Below are 17,080 nucleotides of genomic sequence, written 5' to 3'. Positions count from 1 at the left end.
GAGTGAGTAACTGAGCATGCAACAAAGCCTGGCCTGAAGTAGATGTTTAATAAACACGTGACAGTGTGGAAAAGACCAATTTTAGCTCTAGTGCTATGTCAATAATTTTTTCTTAGCATTATGACCATTATATGCATGTGCAGTTGGAACTGAAAAATCACTCGTTTGGCACCAAAGCATGACTAATACAATTTTGCAGGAAATGCCTCTAATTTCATTGAGTACCATGTGGAGGCCTCATGGGCCCAGAGTTCCGGACTGAGCTAAAGGACAACTGTAGGTGCAAAGAAAGGGAGCCGTATGATGGGGACTTACAGGGGGCTCTTTACCAGCTACAGATGAGATTTCCCTGACTGTTCTTTGCAGTGAATTGTCTTGCTGCAGCGTTAAGATGAGAAGAAGCATCTCCATTTCAGAAATACAAGGGAAAACAAACAATCTGTCTGCCTGCATAACATTCCTTTAAAGTCAGATGAGTTTATTTAAAGCATGGTAGCCCTGGGAGGGGTGTGTAGACTGGCCAACCATACCACAGAGCCTGCGGGAACCAGTGGCCTGGCTAACTTTCCACAGAAGTCTGTGTCAAGGTTTGTTGGGGTGGAGTAATGTTTCCTACCAAATAACTCAGACAGAGGATTAAACACATTTCTATGCAACTGTGGCAGATTTGGGTTTTATTTTTACCCTACAGTCCTTAAATTACAATACCTCTTTTGATGTGGCATATGCACATTGTGTATCCTTAACTGCTTATTTAGATACATTTGGGACTTTTAGAAGTCTTTTTTTTTTTTTTTTTGGTTCTGGATGCCAATAAATATGTTTGTAGGGGGAAAGGAATAAACTGTACTTTCATATTCCTGGTTTGGGGATCTTAATAAGGTTTTAGAAATTTATAACCTAATGGCGAGCCATGTCTACCGCAGCACCATATCAAAAGATTTTTCCTTAAAAGGAAAGATGCAAGGTTTTTTAGTCTAAAAATGACCTGCTGTAGTTTCCCATCTGGAAATTCTAACTGCCTTCATTGTTGGTATTCCCCTATTGTCTCTGCAAATTAAAACTATGGACAAGCACCAAGCACCAATTAAATGAGAGCACAAGATTCCTAGTTAAAGGACTTTTCCTTTTTCACTGATAGCTAAGCTCATCCTAACTCCACTACATCTTCGTTCCTTCTGATCCTTGACTTGCAGGTACAATATTATATTTCCTCTTTGACACGGTAGACATTAGTGATGTTTTTGCCATCTCAGTGATTCCTAAAAATGCTCTTCTTCAGATTAGGAGCCCTGAGCTCTGAGAGCCTACGTCTTTATCATGTTTGCACCCACAGAGACTATGAGAGAACATAAACAAGTGGGTAGGGCAATTGATGCTTAAGGGCACCCCACTCCAGTACTCTTGCCTGGAACATCCCATGGATGGAGGAGTCTGGTGGGCTGCAGTCCATGGGGTCACTACGAGTTGGACACAACTGAGCAATTTCATTTTCACTTTTCACCTTCATGCATTGGAGAAGAAAATGGCAACCCACTCCAGTGTTCTTGCCTCGAGAATCCCAGGGACAGGGGAGCCTGGTGGGCTGCCGTCTATGGGGTCACACAGAGTCGGACACAACTGAAGCAACGCTAAGTCGCAGCAGCAGCAGCAGCAGCAGCAGCAGCAGCTAGCCAGTGACTGAGGTTTCATCAGTTTTGAAGTTCAAATTTCTGACCATTGAGTTCATTGCCTAGTGCTTCCATTTCCTCCTTCATTTGAATTCCTACTGTTGTGGAGGCCATTTAAGTTAATTGATGACTTGGCATATTTTTAGCCTCTGGAGTTTTGCATGTGAGGGCAGAGGAGGGAGACTGGGATTGTGGTTGGGCCTCACTGCCAAGCATAGCATTGTGTGTTACCCTGACCTTTGTCTGGAGTTCTCAAGACCCTAATTGAGTAATCCTATTAGTGGTGTCTTTTAGGAGAAAATATAGTAGAGGAAAAAACAAATACTGTTTCATAACCATGTGCTGCTGCTGCTGCTAAGTTGCTTCAGTGGTGTCCGACCCTGTGCGACCCCATAGACAGCAGCCCACCAAGCTCCTCTTTCCCTGGGATTCTCCAGGCAATAATACTGGAGTGGGTTGCCATTTCCTTCTCCAATGCATGAGAGTGAAAAGTGAAAGTGAAGTCACTCAGTCGTGTCTGACTCTTCGAGACCCCATGGACTGCAGCCTACCAGGCTCCTCCATTCATGGGATTTTCCAGGCAAGAGTACTGGAGTGGGGTGCCATTGCCTTCTCCATAATCATGTAGAGTAAACTTAATATTATAATAATCTATTGTCAATCATTGTGTAAAAATGATATATCATACTGACTTGGAAAACAAATCACTTGAAAGTTTTATTCTTTTCATGTTTTGTTATTTGGAATTTTCTACTTCATGAATTTTAGTTAGATTTGAACTGTCTTTATTTTTTAAAATAAGATTTTGTCTTTTTTTTTTTTAGAAACTAATTTTCTACTATCTTTGAGCTCTTACAGGAATGATAGTAGTCATGGTAAGGACATATCCTTTCAAACCTTATCTGATTCGGCTAATTAGTCAGCTCCTGAATAAGAGAGTACGCTTTTGTTGATAAGTTTAGAAAAACATTTTATCCTTTCTCCAAAACCTTTTCACATTTTCAGACATGTCTGAATTCTGGAATAAGTAGACATTTCAGAAAAATAAAATAACAAGTGTATGGATTTATGGAGACAGGAGAATGCAATTTCTTAATCAACATTTGAGAGCATCAAATTCCAGAGAGGAAAGTCTACTTTGAATATTATTGTGTAGATTGAATGATCATATGTAAATTGCTTGGTATATTTTTCTGTTTATATGCAAGTATGTGTATGGACTCTGTGGGCTTTTTTGTGTGGGTGGATATGTGGTCAAATTATGTGGATGGGTTTGTTTGTGGGGAAGTATGGGGTGTATACAGGAAATTAGGAATCAGAAGCCCTTATGGTTTTACTTTAACAGAGGTAAGGATGGATCGAAGTGGCTTTCAATTTTCATATGAAATCATTTAAGCTGGCATTGGTCTCATAATATACATCAAACATGAATTAAAAACAGTTTTAAGGAATGAAATTCTCCCAAAGAAGGTAAGCTTACAAAACTACATGAGTGTGTGTATTTTTTTTAAATTGAAACTACCTGACCCAGCATGTAATAATTTTATGTCTAGAAAACTGACCCCCAGGTCATTAAAGAACAATTCTTCTATACCTTAAGTTATTGAAAACCAGTGTGAATAATTTAGCCCATTTCAGACAAATAGCTGTATAGCCATCTGCCTACATACGCTTTAACCCTAAGCCAATGAGCATGGTAACAGTGGAGAGCTCCAAAAAGAGTACAGTCTGCACATAGCGTAGAACTGAAAAAGGACACCAGCATCCACAGATGGATTTGCCTACCACATTGAAATCAACATGGCAAAGAGGAGAGGAAATGAAAAGTGTTTATTTCCTCAGGAAATCACATATATTCACTCTGATGGGAACACATCCATTCAACAAACATTTACTGAGAGCCTACTATGTGCCAGGCCCTGTTCTGTGTGCCAGAGAAGAGTCCTGAGAGAGCCCCTTCTGGTCTGTAAGGATAGCCTTATACCTGGGATGTGTTACCATAGAGTCTGGGCAGAGTCTGATTGTACCTCCTCAGGCAAGGTGAACCTCCCTAGGGACGAGTGACACTGGGGCTGGGTCCTGAAGGATGAGTAGGAGTTTACAAGAGAAGAGTGAGGAGGGCATTGCTGGCAGCAAGATCAACCCTGAAGAGGGGTTCGAAGCGTATGACACATTTGGGGGAATGGCAGGAAGTGTCATGTGTGTGGAGCAAAAGGCTAGGTAGATAACACTTTCTGGCTCTTCCCAAAGAGGTCACAGTCTTAGCTGGCAGAGATTTTTTTTTTTTTTTCTCTTTTGGCCCACACAGTGTTTTAAAAATATTTTGAATTAGTTGCCAAGATTTAAAAATTGGAAGATTTCTCATAAAATTCCAGATTTCTGGCTTCTCTTGGGAAAAAAAATCAGAAGATCTGGCAACACTGGGCCCACATTCCCACATGGCAACAAATGACTGGAGCTGAGTAGCAGCTCCTATGCCTCCTCCCTCTGCGAAAGAGGCACGAGCTTGCCAGTTCACCTCCCCCTCCCCCTTCCCCTTCCCCTTACTATCTCCACCCCCATCCTGCTCTCCTCTCCTTCCTGTTATGTACCTGGCCACCTCTGAACCTGCTGTTGTCCTGGGTGAACAAAATGGCCATGTTTCTTGCTTGCATGGAGCACAGACAATAGAAGGCTTCCTGGAGAAAAGTGAGAGGACAAAGGGCCTTGGATATCTTCCTAAGGAATGAGGGTTTCATCCTACAGGCCCACAGGGAGACAAGAAATATACTTAAAACAGTGATGTGATTAAGTCTGTCCTTTAGAACTCTGACAACAGAATGAAAGATGATGACATGGATAGACAGGATCCAAGGCCAGGAAACAAGTAAAAGGCCATCACAGCAGTCAAGAGAGATCCAAACTAGGAAATGATATTCTACTTATGACCCTAAAAAAGCTATAATCAAACTTTGAACTGTTAAAGCATTCTCCAAAGAGAAGTCTCATAAAACTTCAAATACAGTAAAATCTCAATGTATGTATTTTGAATGTTGATGTATAAAAAGGAAAAAGAAAGTTCACCAGAATAACATAGCAATAGCAAAGAAATGCCGACCTTTGAAGTTTTGTAATGAGTAGCAAACGTAAAGCCTCGGGCCTTCAGATCAGCCCCACTAAAGAGTCTGTAGGCAGCCCCATGGGTCTGTTTTTTTCAATTCATAGTTCACAATATACCATGATCTAGCCCCACATGCAGGGATTTATATATTAGGCCAAGTCAACCCAATTGCAAAAGGGAAGTTTTAAAATGATAGACATATTCCTTGTCCTTTTTCAAAGTTTCCCTCAACAAGAGAATATATACTCTTTAAATTAGCTAAACGTTTAGAAGCTGGAATTCTATCATCCTCAGAAACTTTTTAAGACACAAGTAATTTAAATCTCCACAAAGTGTGCTCAATTTCACTCATGTTTTATGGATGGAGGTTTTGCTTTCTTAGAGTTCTGCCTATTCACCTATAGCTGGAGTTGTCCTTTTATCATTCTCATCATATTCTTTTCCTCAAACTTCTCTAGAGTAGGGAAAAGGAAGAAGAAAGTTAGGAACAAGGAGAGATCATGATGCCTAAGGATCTTTTACTTTAAAAACTTTGAAGTTTTACACAAATGTACGATTGTGTGGTTGAAAGGGTAAACAGATTGCTGGAGGTCTTTCTTAAAATAATTAAGAATTCTTCAAATCTCTAGTGCTTCTACTCCAATGGGCTCATTGTCAAATAAAGTGGCTCATAAATGCCCAAATCCTCCACCCATTCTGCCAAACATTCCATCCTTTAAACAGCCTGGAACATGCTTCTTGCGTTTCCTGTCAATATTACCCACAGAAAGATACACAGAGTTCCATGCCTTCTGTATAGATGCTTGGATCCACCTTGAATGAATGAGATCTCAGAATATACAGCTGCCCTGAGACGAGGAGCAAAAATACCTTCCAAGGTGCCTTGTGATATTTATCATCAGCACTCTGTGTTCTTCTAATAAGATAGTAAAGTCTTAGAATGTTTAATTATAAAAAGTTATTAGTTCAACAGTCTTTCATGGACATGAAGCTCAACAGGGTATAATGCAAATAAGTGTTCCGATTCTTTTTCTAAACTGTTGTATGCAAAGAAGCTATATGAGGCTATTTAAAGTTGAAGTCTGGAGCATAATAATAACAAATGCTTTATACAAATCACTGATCTCAGTAATACATATATGTGTGCTTAGTTGCTCCGTCATATCTGACTCTTTGTGATCCCATGGACTGTAACCCACCAGGCTCCTCTGTCCATGGAATTTTCCAGGCAAGAATACTGAAGTGTGTTGCCATTTCCTCTTCCAGGGGATCTTCCTGGCCCAGGGACTGAACCTGCATCTCTTGCATCTCCTGCATTGGCAGGAGGATTCTGCTTTGGTAGGAGGATTAAACTTCACAACCTTATCAGATAAAGGTGTCCTTAATATCATGATCTCCTTTAGCAGTTGAGAAAACTGAGGCACAATGAGTTTTAAGTAGTTTCCCCAAAGTCTCTCAGCTGGGAGAACTAGGGTTTGAACCCTTGCTGTTTGACTTTCAAGTCGGGGCTTAATGTCACTGTTCTTAACTCCTATACTATACAGATGTGCTTGCTTAAACATCCAAGGATACTGATAATTTACAAATGGCAACTCCTTCCCCACCCTCAGGCTCCAAATCTCATCATTTTGGTTAATCTGGAGACAGTTTCAAGGTCCCTGTGTGCACGCTAAACCGCTTCAGTCTTGTCCGACTCTTTGCAACCCCATGGACTGTTGCCCATCAGGCTCCTCTAGCCATGGGATTCTCCAGGCAAGAATACTCAAGTGGGTTGCCATGCCCTCCTCCAGGGGATCTTCTTGACCCAGGGATCAAAGCCTCACCTCCTCTGCCTCCTACATCACAGTCGAATTTTTACCACTGAGCCATGGAGGGGAGGTCCCTAACATGTATCATATGAAGCTAAATTGCAAAACAGAGCAAAATTTCTTATAAAAACACAAGATAAAAACTGCTCCTCAAATATATCTGGCATTGGTGCAGATCTAGTACATGGTATATAGCCAAGAATAATCAGTGGAGAAAGGATAGCCCTTGAATAAATGATATTGGGAAAACTGGACCTCCACATGCAGAAAAATGACGCTGAATCCCAGTCTTACACCATTCACAAAAATAAACTCAAAATGAATTCGAAGTAAACATAAGAGCTGAAACTGCAAAATTCCTAGAAGAAAATATAGATAAAAGCTCCTTGACATTGGCCTTGACAGTGATTTCCTGCATAAAACACTAAAGCACAGGAAACAAACCTTATAGAACTAACACCCAAAAAAGATGTCCTTTTCATTATAGGGGACTGGCACGCAAAAGTAGGAAGTCAAGAAACACCTGGAGTAACAGGCAAATTTGGCCTTGGAGTACAGAATGAAGCAGTGCAAAGGCTAATAGAGTTCTGCCAAGAGAACGCACTGGTTGTAGCAAGCACCCTCTTCCAACAACACAAGAGAAGACATCACCAGATGGTCAACACTGAAATCAGATTGATTATATTCTTTGCAGCCAAAGATGGAGAAGCTCTATAAAGTCAGCAAAAACGAGACGAGGAGCTGACTGTTGCTCCAATCATGAACTCTTTATTGCCAAATTCAGACTTAAATTGAAGAAAGCAGGGAAAACCACTAGACCATTCAGGTATGACCTAAATCAAATCCCTTATGATTATACAGTGAAAGTGAGAAATAGATTTAAGGGACTAGATCTGATAGACAGAGTGCCTGATGAATTATGGACGGAGGTTTGTGACATTGTATAGGAGACAGGGATCAAGACCATCCTCAAGAAAAAGAAATGCAAAAAAGCAAAATGGCTGTCTGAGGAGGCCTTACAAATAGCTGTGAAAAGAAGAGAAGCAGAAAGCAAAGGAGAGAAGGAAAGATATACCCATTTGAATACAGAGTTCCAAAGAATAGCAAGAAGAGATAAGAAAGCCTTTTTCAGCGATCAATGCAAAGAGATAGAGGAAAACAATAGAATGGGAAAGACTAGAGATGTCTTCAAGAAAATAGATACCAAGGGAACATTTCATGCAAAGATGGGCTCAATAAAGCACAGAAATGGTATGGACCTAACAGAAGCAGAAGATATTAAGAAGAGGTGGCAAGAATACACAGAACTGTACAAAAAAGATCTTCATGACCCAGATAATCATGACGGTGTGATCACTTACCTAGAGCCAGACATCCTGGAATGTGAAGTCAAGTGGGCCTTAGGAAGCATCACTGTGAACAAAGCTAGTGGAGGTGATGGAATTCCAGTTGATCTGTTTCAAATCCTGAAAGATGATGCTATGAAAGTGCTACACTCAATATATCAGCAAATTTGGAAAACTCAGGAGTGGCCACAGGACTGGAAATTGTCAGTTTTCATTCTAATCCCAAAGAAAGGCAATGCCAAAGAATAGTCAAACTACCACACAAGTGCACTCATCTCACACGCTAGTAAAGTAATGCTCAAAATTCTCCAATTGCTAGGCTTCAGCAATATGTGAACCGTGAACTTCCAGATGTTCAAGCTGGTTTTAGAAAAGGCAGAGGAACCAGAGATCACATTGCCAACATTCACTGGATCATCAAAAAAGCAAGAGTTCCAGAAAGACATCTATTTCTGCTTTATTGACTATGCCAAAGCCTTTGACTGTGTGGATCACAATAAACTGTGGAAAATTCTTAAACAGATGGGAATACCAGAACACCTCACCTGCCTCTTGAGAAACCTGTATGGTAGGTCAGGAAGCAACAGTTAGAACTGGACATGGAACAACAGACTGGTTCCAAATAGGAAAAGCAGTACGTCAAGGCTGTATATTGTCATCTTGTTTATTTAACTTATATGCAGAATACATCATGAAAAAGGCTGGGCTGGAGGAAGCGCAAGCTGGAATCAAGATTGCCAGGAGAAATATCAATAATCTCAGATATGCAGATGACACCACCCTTATGGCAGAAAGTGAAGAACTAAAGAGCCTCTTGATGAAAGTGAAAGAGAAGAGTGAAAAAGTTGGCGTAAAGCTCAACATTCAGAAAACTAAGGTCATGGCATCCGGTCCCATCACTTCATGGCAAATAGATGGGGAAATAGTAGAAATAATGGCTGGCTTTATTTTTGGGGCTCCAAAATCACTGCAGATGATGACTGTAGCCATGAAATTAAAAGATGCTTACTCCTTGGAAGGAAAGTTATGACCAACCTAGACAGCATATTCAAAAGCAGAGACATTACTTTGTCCACAAAGGTCCGTCTAGTCGAGGCTATGGTTTTTCCTGTGGTCATGTATGGACGTGAGAGTTGGACTCTAAAGAAAGCTGAGTGCCGAAGAACTGATGCTTTTGAACTGTGGGTTGGAGAAGACTCTTGAGAGTCCCTTGGACTGCAAAGAGATCAAACCATTCCATCCAAAAGAACATCAGTCCTGACTATTCATTGGAAGGACTGATGTTGAAGCTGAAACTCCAACACTTTGGCCACCTGATACGAACAGCTGACTCATTTGAAAAGACCCTGATGCTGGGAAAGATTGAGGGCAGCAGGAGAAGGGGACGACAGAGGATGAGATGGCTGGATGGCATCACTGACTCAATGGATATGGGTTTGGGTGGACTCTGGGAATTGATGATGGACAGGGAGGCCTGGCGTGCTGCAGTTCATGAGATCGCAAAGAGACGGACACGACTGAGCCACCGAACTGAACTGAACAGGCAAGAAAAGCAAAAATAAATGAGTGAGACTATGTCAAATTGAGAAGCTTTTGTGCAGAAAAAGAAATGGTCTAAAAAATGAAAAAGCAACCTTTGAACTAAGAGAAAATATTTGTAAACCATTTATCTAAAGGTGGCTCAGAGGTTAAGGCATCTGCCTACAATGCGGGAGACCCGGGTTCTATCCCTGGGTCGGGAAGATCGCCTGGAGAAGGAAATGGTAACCCACTCCAGTATTCTTGCCTGGAGAATTCCATGGACGGAGAAGCCTGGTAGGTTACAGTCCAGGGGATTGCAATGAGTCAGACACGACTGAGCGACTTCACTTTCACTTTTTACTTTCATGCCTCGGAGAAGGAAATGGCAACCCACTCCAGTGTTCTTGCCTGGAGAATCCCAGGGACGGGGCAGCCTGGTGGGCTGCCGTCTATGGGGTCACACAGAGTCGGACATGACTGAAGCAACTTAGCAGCAGCAGCAGCATATGGATTTATAAACTTTGGAAATTAAAAAACAAACAAACAAGTGCTGCAGAGGATACGGAGAAAAGGGAAACCTTGTGTATTCTTGTTGGGAATGCAGCTTTGTACAACTGCTATGAAAAAAAGTAAAGTATTAAAATCACATTATCCCTATTCGGGTATGTATTCAATGGAAGTGAAATCAAGATCCTAAAGAGATACATGTGCCCCCTTGTTCATTCCAACTTTATCCACAACAGCCAAGATATGGAAACAACCTACATGGTCACCTGCAGGTGAATGAATAAAGATGTGATATATATGATATTATTCATATGAAAAAGACGGAAATCTTGACATTTAGAACAACATGGATTACCCTTGAGGATATTATACTGTGAAGTAAGTAACACAGAGAAAAGACAAATGCTGTGTGATCTCACTTTTATGTGGAATCTGAAAAAGTCAACCTCATAGAAACAAAAAGTAAAGTGGTAGTTACCAAGGGCTGGGGATAGGGGAAGTGGAGAGATGTTGGTTAAAGGATACAAAATTTCAGAAAAGATAAGTAAGTTCTGGAGAACCAATGTACAGCATGGTAACTACATTTATCACTACCACATTGTATACTTGCAAGTTGCTAGGAAAGCAGATCTTAAACATTCCCACCACTCTCACAAAAAGAAAATTACATGAGGTGATGGAGGTATTAGCTAACCCTCTTGTGGTAATCCTTTTACAATATATATTTGTATCAAATCTTCACACTGAATACCTTAAACTTACACAATGTTGCATGTCAATTATATCTCAACAAGGCTGGAAAAAACACAATAAAATAACTCACCTCAGCAATAGACATTCTTGTGTACCATCAAACATTGCAAATTAATATTTTAGTGACACTGGGACTCTGGTTTAAGATGGTGCCAACCTAAGTAGCCTCGGGTTCACAGCCCACAAACTGTCCATTTGAAAAACATATTAAGACAGCTAAAATTATGAAAAGTCATACTACAAAGAAAAATAAACTCAAAAGCTTTACCACATGCCAGAATCTTCATGGAATTTCCACAAGTAAGAGTGCTATGGAGCTGAATTCACAGACATCATGGCTTTCCCACTCTGTCCCACTTTTGAGTTACAATAACATCTTTGGCTATTGAATAGGGGTGTTGTGTGCATGCTCAGTCATGTCTGACTCTTTGCAACCCCATGGATAGTAGCCTACCAGGCTCCTCTGTCCATGGAATTTTCCAGGCAAGAATACTGGAAATACTGGAGTGGGTTACCAGTTCCTATTCCATGGGATCTTCCTGACCCAGGGATAGAAAATGTGTTGGCAGGCATTTTTTTTTTTTTACCACTGAGCTACCTGGGAAGCCCCATTAAATAGGTAGAAGAATGCTATTGTTAATCTCTCTTCAGTGATGCAGAAGCTAGTTCTATCAGAAAATAAGGCAAAGACTACTTTTTTTACAAGCAAAAAATTTCCTTTAAAAGACAAAGCTAAATTTTACCATTCCTCCTGGGTTTCCCAGGTTGCTCAGTGGTGAAGAATCCACCTGCCAATACAGGATACGTGGGTTAGATAGAGTCGAGGAGATCCCCTGGAGAAGGAAATGGCAACCCACTCCAGTATTCTTGCCTGGAAAAATCAAAGGACAAAGAAGTCTGTGGGCTTCAGTCCATGGAGGTCCCAGAAGGGTCGGACATTACTTAGTGGCTACACAACAATAACCAGCATCAGTGCATCACACTATGCCCATTCAGAGACCATTACATGGTTTTTGAGGGGAAAAAAAAAAAAACACAACGAAAACCAGGTTGGGGGAGTGATTAGGGTGCATCACCCTCTGAGAGGAATGTCCCTTTAGATGAAGTATCATAACAGGGTCAAGAAATGGTGTGTGTTCAAAGACGGCAATGCCCAGTATACTGACCTTTAGTCACATGTGAATGTTTAAATTTAAGTGAAGAAAAAGTATACAAAATTAAAACTTTATTTCCTTAGTCATACTAGCCATATTTCCAGTACCCAATGGTTACATGTGACTAGTAGCTACTGTGCTTGGCTGTGTAAATTATAAACCATCTCTATCATCAGAGAAAGTTCTCTTGGCAGTGCTACTCTAAGATAAGATCCTTCAATAAAATATGAAATATGGAACAGTAATAATACCAGTTTCATGAGGTTTTTTAAAGCCTACCAAGCAAAGACCATCAGGAACATATTTGAAGCCAATGTTTGTTGAGCTTGGTACATATAGAAGAAGTACTTCAGAGGAAACCCAGGGTACTTCAAGAGGGAGAAATTGAAGAAGAGTACCTGCAACATGTGGGGGGTTGAATTAATCAAAAGATGGCTTTGACAGAGTAAGCGGCTGAAACAGTCCATGGTCTTTAAACCCATGAGTCTGTGAGAAGTTACTGCTAGGTAAGTTTGTCTATGATCTTATCTCATTGTATGGGTCTGAATGACCTTGTGGTAAGAAAGTGTGAGCCTAGATACTCTGTGATGCACAAGATGATTTGGTGCAGCTTATTTGTTTTGCAGTTTTTTGAAGGTTGTACCTTCTGTCTCAGTTCTCAGTATCTTCCTCCCTCCAGTGCAGCCTAACTACCAGTAAGGACATTTTTCATTTTCTTGGTGATCATTTTCTTTTGGAAATATGATCAATTTAGTCCTGCACCTCTCTTGAAAGTATAGTATCTAACAAACTCTTGCTAAATAATGAATGAGTTTTGAGGATCTAATGTACAGCATGTTGGCTATAGTTAATAACACTGTATAGTATATTGGAAATTTGCCAAAAAAATAAAAAATTAATCAACTGTATTTCAAAAGAAAAGAAAGGAGAAATGAAATTTGCTAAGAGACTAAGAGAGTAGATAGATCTCAAATTTTCTCCAAAAAACAAAACAAACCTGTGATGTCTATAATTGACTTGATTGTGGTATGTGACTGTTCACTTGATACGTCACATGCAACTCTTTGTGACCCCATGGATTGCAGCACGCTAGGCTTCTCTGTCCCTCACTATCTTCTGGAGTTTACTCATACTCTTGTCCATTGAGTGGGTGATGCTATCTAACTATCTCATTCTCTGCTGCCTCCTTCTCCTTTTGTCTTCAATCTTTCCCAGCATCAGGATCTTTTCCAATAAGTAGGTGCTTTGCATCAGGTGGCCAATGTATTGGAGTTTCAGATTCAGCATCAGTCCTTCCAATGAATATTCAGGGTTGATTTCCTTTAGGATTGACTGGTTTAATCTCCTTTCTGTCCAAGGGACTCTCAAGAGTCTTCTCCAGCACCACCATTCAAAAGCATCAATTCTTCAGTGCTTAGCCTTCTTTATGGTCCAACTCTCACAACTGTACATGGCTATAGGTAAAACCCTATCTTTGACTATATGGATCTTTGTCAGCAAAGTGATGTCTCTGCTTTTTATTATGCTGTCTAGGTTTGTCATAGCTTTCCTTCCAAGGAGCAAATGTCTTTTCATTTCATGGCTGCAGTTACTGTCTGCAGTGATTTTGGAGCCCAAGAAAATAAAACCTATTACTGCTTCCACTTTTTCACCTTCTATTTGCCATGAAGTGATTGTAGTAATCAATTCACAACATACATACATGACAAATCATCACACTGTACATTTTAAACATATATAATTTTTTCAATTATATCTCAATTTTTAAAGAAAGAATGACAAAAAATAATTTAAATTAAAAAATGATAGAATGTATAGTATCTGAATCTATTAAAAAGGGTTGAATATTTGTAATGGCAGTTGTTTGGAAAACTGTAGGCATTATACCCCCTAGTTATTTTTTGTTGGGTAATTGTTTATTGACCCATCTGGCATGACAGTGACTATGCAGCAGTATTTGAGACTCTGGAGATTATGCACTTGGCAACTATAACAGAGAGAAACATGGACACAAGGATCATTATTAATGGTTGAAACATGTCCCAAGTGTCCCACAAACTATTTGGATCTTCCTTAGATGATCAAGTGCTTTGGGGTTTTTTTCTCTTTAATTTGAATATGGGTTGTTTAGTTTTTCCAGTAACTGAAGAAGTGGTCCAGTATCTGGAAATTATCAAGGATACAGTTGTTAAGGATAAGGTTGTTGAATAAGGGAGTAGAACCGGCAAGGGAGAAGGAAATGGTTTAGAGGGTAACGAAAGTGAAAAAGTGAAAGTGAAAGTCACTCAGTTGTGTCTGACTCTTTGCGACCCCATGGACTGTCCATGGAATTCTCTAGGCCAGAATACTGGAGTGGATAGCCTTTCCCTTCTCCAGGGGATCTTCCCAATCCAGGGATCGAACCCAGGTCTTCTGCATTGCAGGCGGATTCTTCACCAGCTGAGCCACAAGGGAACCCCCGAGGGTAAAGACGGAATGTGTGAAGCAACACAGTACTAGTGGCTTGTGGCCCCTGGTTTGGTGGGAAGGAATGGTTTTGAATCAAATATGCTTTTTCTAGAAATCTTGATCTAGCTAGCTGTTCTCACAAACCATCTGCTTTCAGAGATTCTTCAGCTTTACGTTTCCATTAAGCGTAGTTTTTAAAATTCTTAATGCTGGAGAATGGATAATGTTGTTTCCTCTGGAAAATCTATCATTGGAATCTTAATGCTGTGTTAGATGTTAATAGTACATGATAAGTTCTTTTCTGATGAAGTTTAAATGAAGTCGTTATCTGATGGTATTTCCAAAGATACCTAATCACCTTACCTAATATGTTGAAGCTGATTAGGTAGCTGGCAAGGAAGCCTGCTGACATATTTTGGTGATAAGAATGAAAAGTACACAATAATTTTTCATACACTACAGTATTTAAATGGAGGAGAGTAGAATTCTTGCTTGGGATAGTACACAAAATTGGGGATTTAGTCTTCTTCCTAGGAAGAAGAACATATGACAGTGATAAATGTCCAGTTGTTTTAAAGTGAAAGTCGCTCAGTTGTGTCTCTGCAACCCCATGGACTATAGTCCATGGAATTCTCCAGGCCAGAATACTGGTGTGGGTAGCTGTCCTCTTTTCCACTGGATCTTCCCAACCCGAGGATTGAACCCAGGTCTCCCGCTTTGCAGGTGGATTCTGTACCAGCTGAGCCACCAAGGAAACCCAAAATATATAGTATGAAAAGCACCAATTTACATTTCCTATGTAAATCTGACAAAAACTTTGTGTGGGCTGTTATTGTATCTACGTGTATCTATAGATACATATATTTATACTGTATCTATATGTTTTTTAATATGAAGAGTACACAGTAATTGATACATATTTAGAACAATTTCATTTATACATAACATAGAAATGCTGAACTTTTCTTTGAATTAGTCAACTTAAAAGAAATTTGCCCTAATTTTAAGAAAGAAAGGGCTTCCCTTGTGGCTCAGCTGGTAAACAATCTGCCTGTAATGTGGGAGACCTGGGTTCGATCCCTGGGTTGGGAAGATACCCTGGCTAAGGGAAAGGCTACCCACTCCAGTATTCTGGCCTGAAGAAAAGAGCCAGACACAACTGAGCAACTTTCACTTTCATTTCAAGAAAGAAAAAAGCTCTCAATAATCTTGAGTTAATTAAAACTGGCAAACAAATGGAGTTGTTCCTATTATCCTTACTTTTATAAAGGAGAAAATCTTTATGCTACCCTGTATCTATTTAGGAAATGCAAAGACATTTCAGGGATAAAAGCTATCATGATATTTTTATTATTCTAATTCGGTGCCTACATTTGAAAAAGACAAAATCAAAATGAGTTGTCATAGGAGACAAGATATGCCTAAGGCAAGTAATAGTTACAAGCAATACGTTCAGAACAGTGATTAGTGAAGGTCATCATTAAGAACTTAAACTTTTTCCAAAGTAAAAGGTTTTATATATAATATATATAAAATTCATTTGGTTTTGTCAGTTCTTAGTTGTGGCACACAGGACCGTCCATCATGTGGGATCTTTAATTACGGCACATAGACTCTGTAGTTGTGGCACAGGCTTAGTTGCCCCGCAGTGTATGAGATCACAGCTTCTGCCACCAGGGATCGAACCTGTGTTCCCTGCATTGCAAGACAGAGTCTTAACCACTGGACCACCAGGGAAGCCCCTAAAGCTTTTATTTAAAATATATCAAGCACAAAAAGAGTTCAGCTCAGTTCCATCACTCAGTTGTGTCTCACTTTGCAACCCCATGGACTGCAGCACTCCAGGCCTCCCTGTCCATCACCAACTCCCAGAGCTTGCTCAAAATCATGTCCATCGAGTCAGTGATGCCATCCAACCATCTCACCCTCTGTCATCCCCTTTCTCCTCCTGCCTTCAATCTTCCCCAGCATCAGGGTCTTTTCCAATGAGTCAGTTCTTCACATCAGGTGGCCAAAGTATTGGAGTTTCAGCTTCAGCATCAGCCCTTCCAACGAATATTCAGGACTGATTTCCTTTAGGATTGACTGGTGTGATCTCCTTATAGTCCAAGGGACTCTCAAGAGTCTTCAATGCTACCGTTCAAAATCATCAATTCTTTGGCACTCAGCTTTCTTCATGGTTCAACTCACATTCACACATAACCACTGGAAAAACGATAGCTTTGACTAGATGGACTTTTGACTAGGCATAGAATAATTTAGACATTTTTAACAGAAAGAAAATCCATTCTAGTTTGCTCTTTAAAAAATATCATCCATGATCAGATAAAGATCTGTAAATAGTTTTCTCTTTTGAATAAACTCATCAGTTTAAAGAGCTTGGTCAAAATTTTTAGCGCTTTTTTTCTGACTCTGTATTTATAGATATTCTAATCCCAAGCACATAGAGTTTACTCTTCAAGAGAGATTTTTTTATACTTTTAAAATATACTTAAAATCTGTCTTTATTATTTTTTCATTCTGACGTAACCAGATATTTTTTAGTTTAGAGCAAAATTATTTCTTTTTTTAAAAAGTAGTAAACTAAAATGTATCCATTACTCTGTGGAAACATCCTCCACCATCACATATTTTTACTTTAAAACAAACATGTATGTCAAAATAAATCAAACATATTCATGCATCTTTTTTAACCTCTTAATTGAAGACTGCTCTGCATGTATTAAATAATAACACAAATATGTCAAAATTATGTGCTTAAGTATATAAAGAT

At 39.8% G+C, this 17,080-nt stretch overlaps 1 long non-coding RNA gene across 1 annotated transcript in view; it reads right to left on the bottom strand.

The window, feature by feature from the left end:
- LOC132659226 (uncharacterized) overlaps positions 1-17,080 on the bottom strand; it is a 92,838-nt gene that overhangs the window by 22,803 nt on the left and 52,955 nt on the right. Inside the window, exon 3 of the long non-coding RNA XR_009599380.1 lies at positions 11,449-11,576. This is a non-coding gene — a long non-coding RNA (uncharacterized LOC132659226). The remainder of the gene's footprint in view (positions 1-11,448; positions 11,577-17,080) is intronic.

Source organism: Ovis aries, chromosome 2 (assembly GCF_016772045.2).
Source record: "Ovis aries strain OAR_USU_Benz2616 breed Rambouillet chromosome 2, ARS-UI_Ramb_v3.0, whole genome shotgun sequence".
Classification (NCBI taxonomy): domain Eukaryota; kingdom Metazoa; phylum Chordata; class Mammalia; order Artiodactyla; family Bovidae; genus Ovis; species Ovis aries.
The sequence above is the reverse complement of the archived record's forward strand: the minus strand, read 5'-3'. Positions and strand labels throughout refer to the sequence as shown.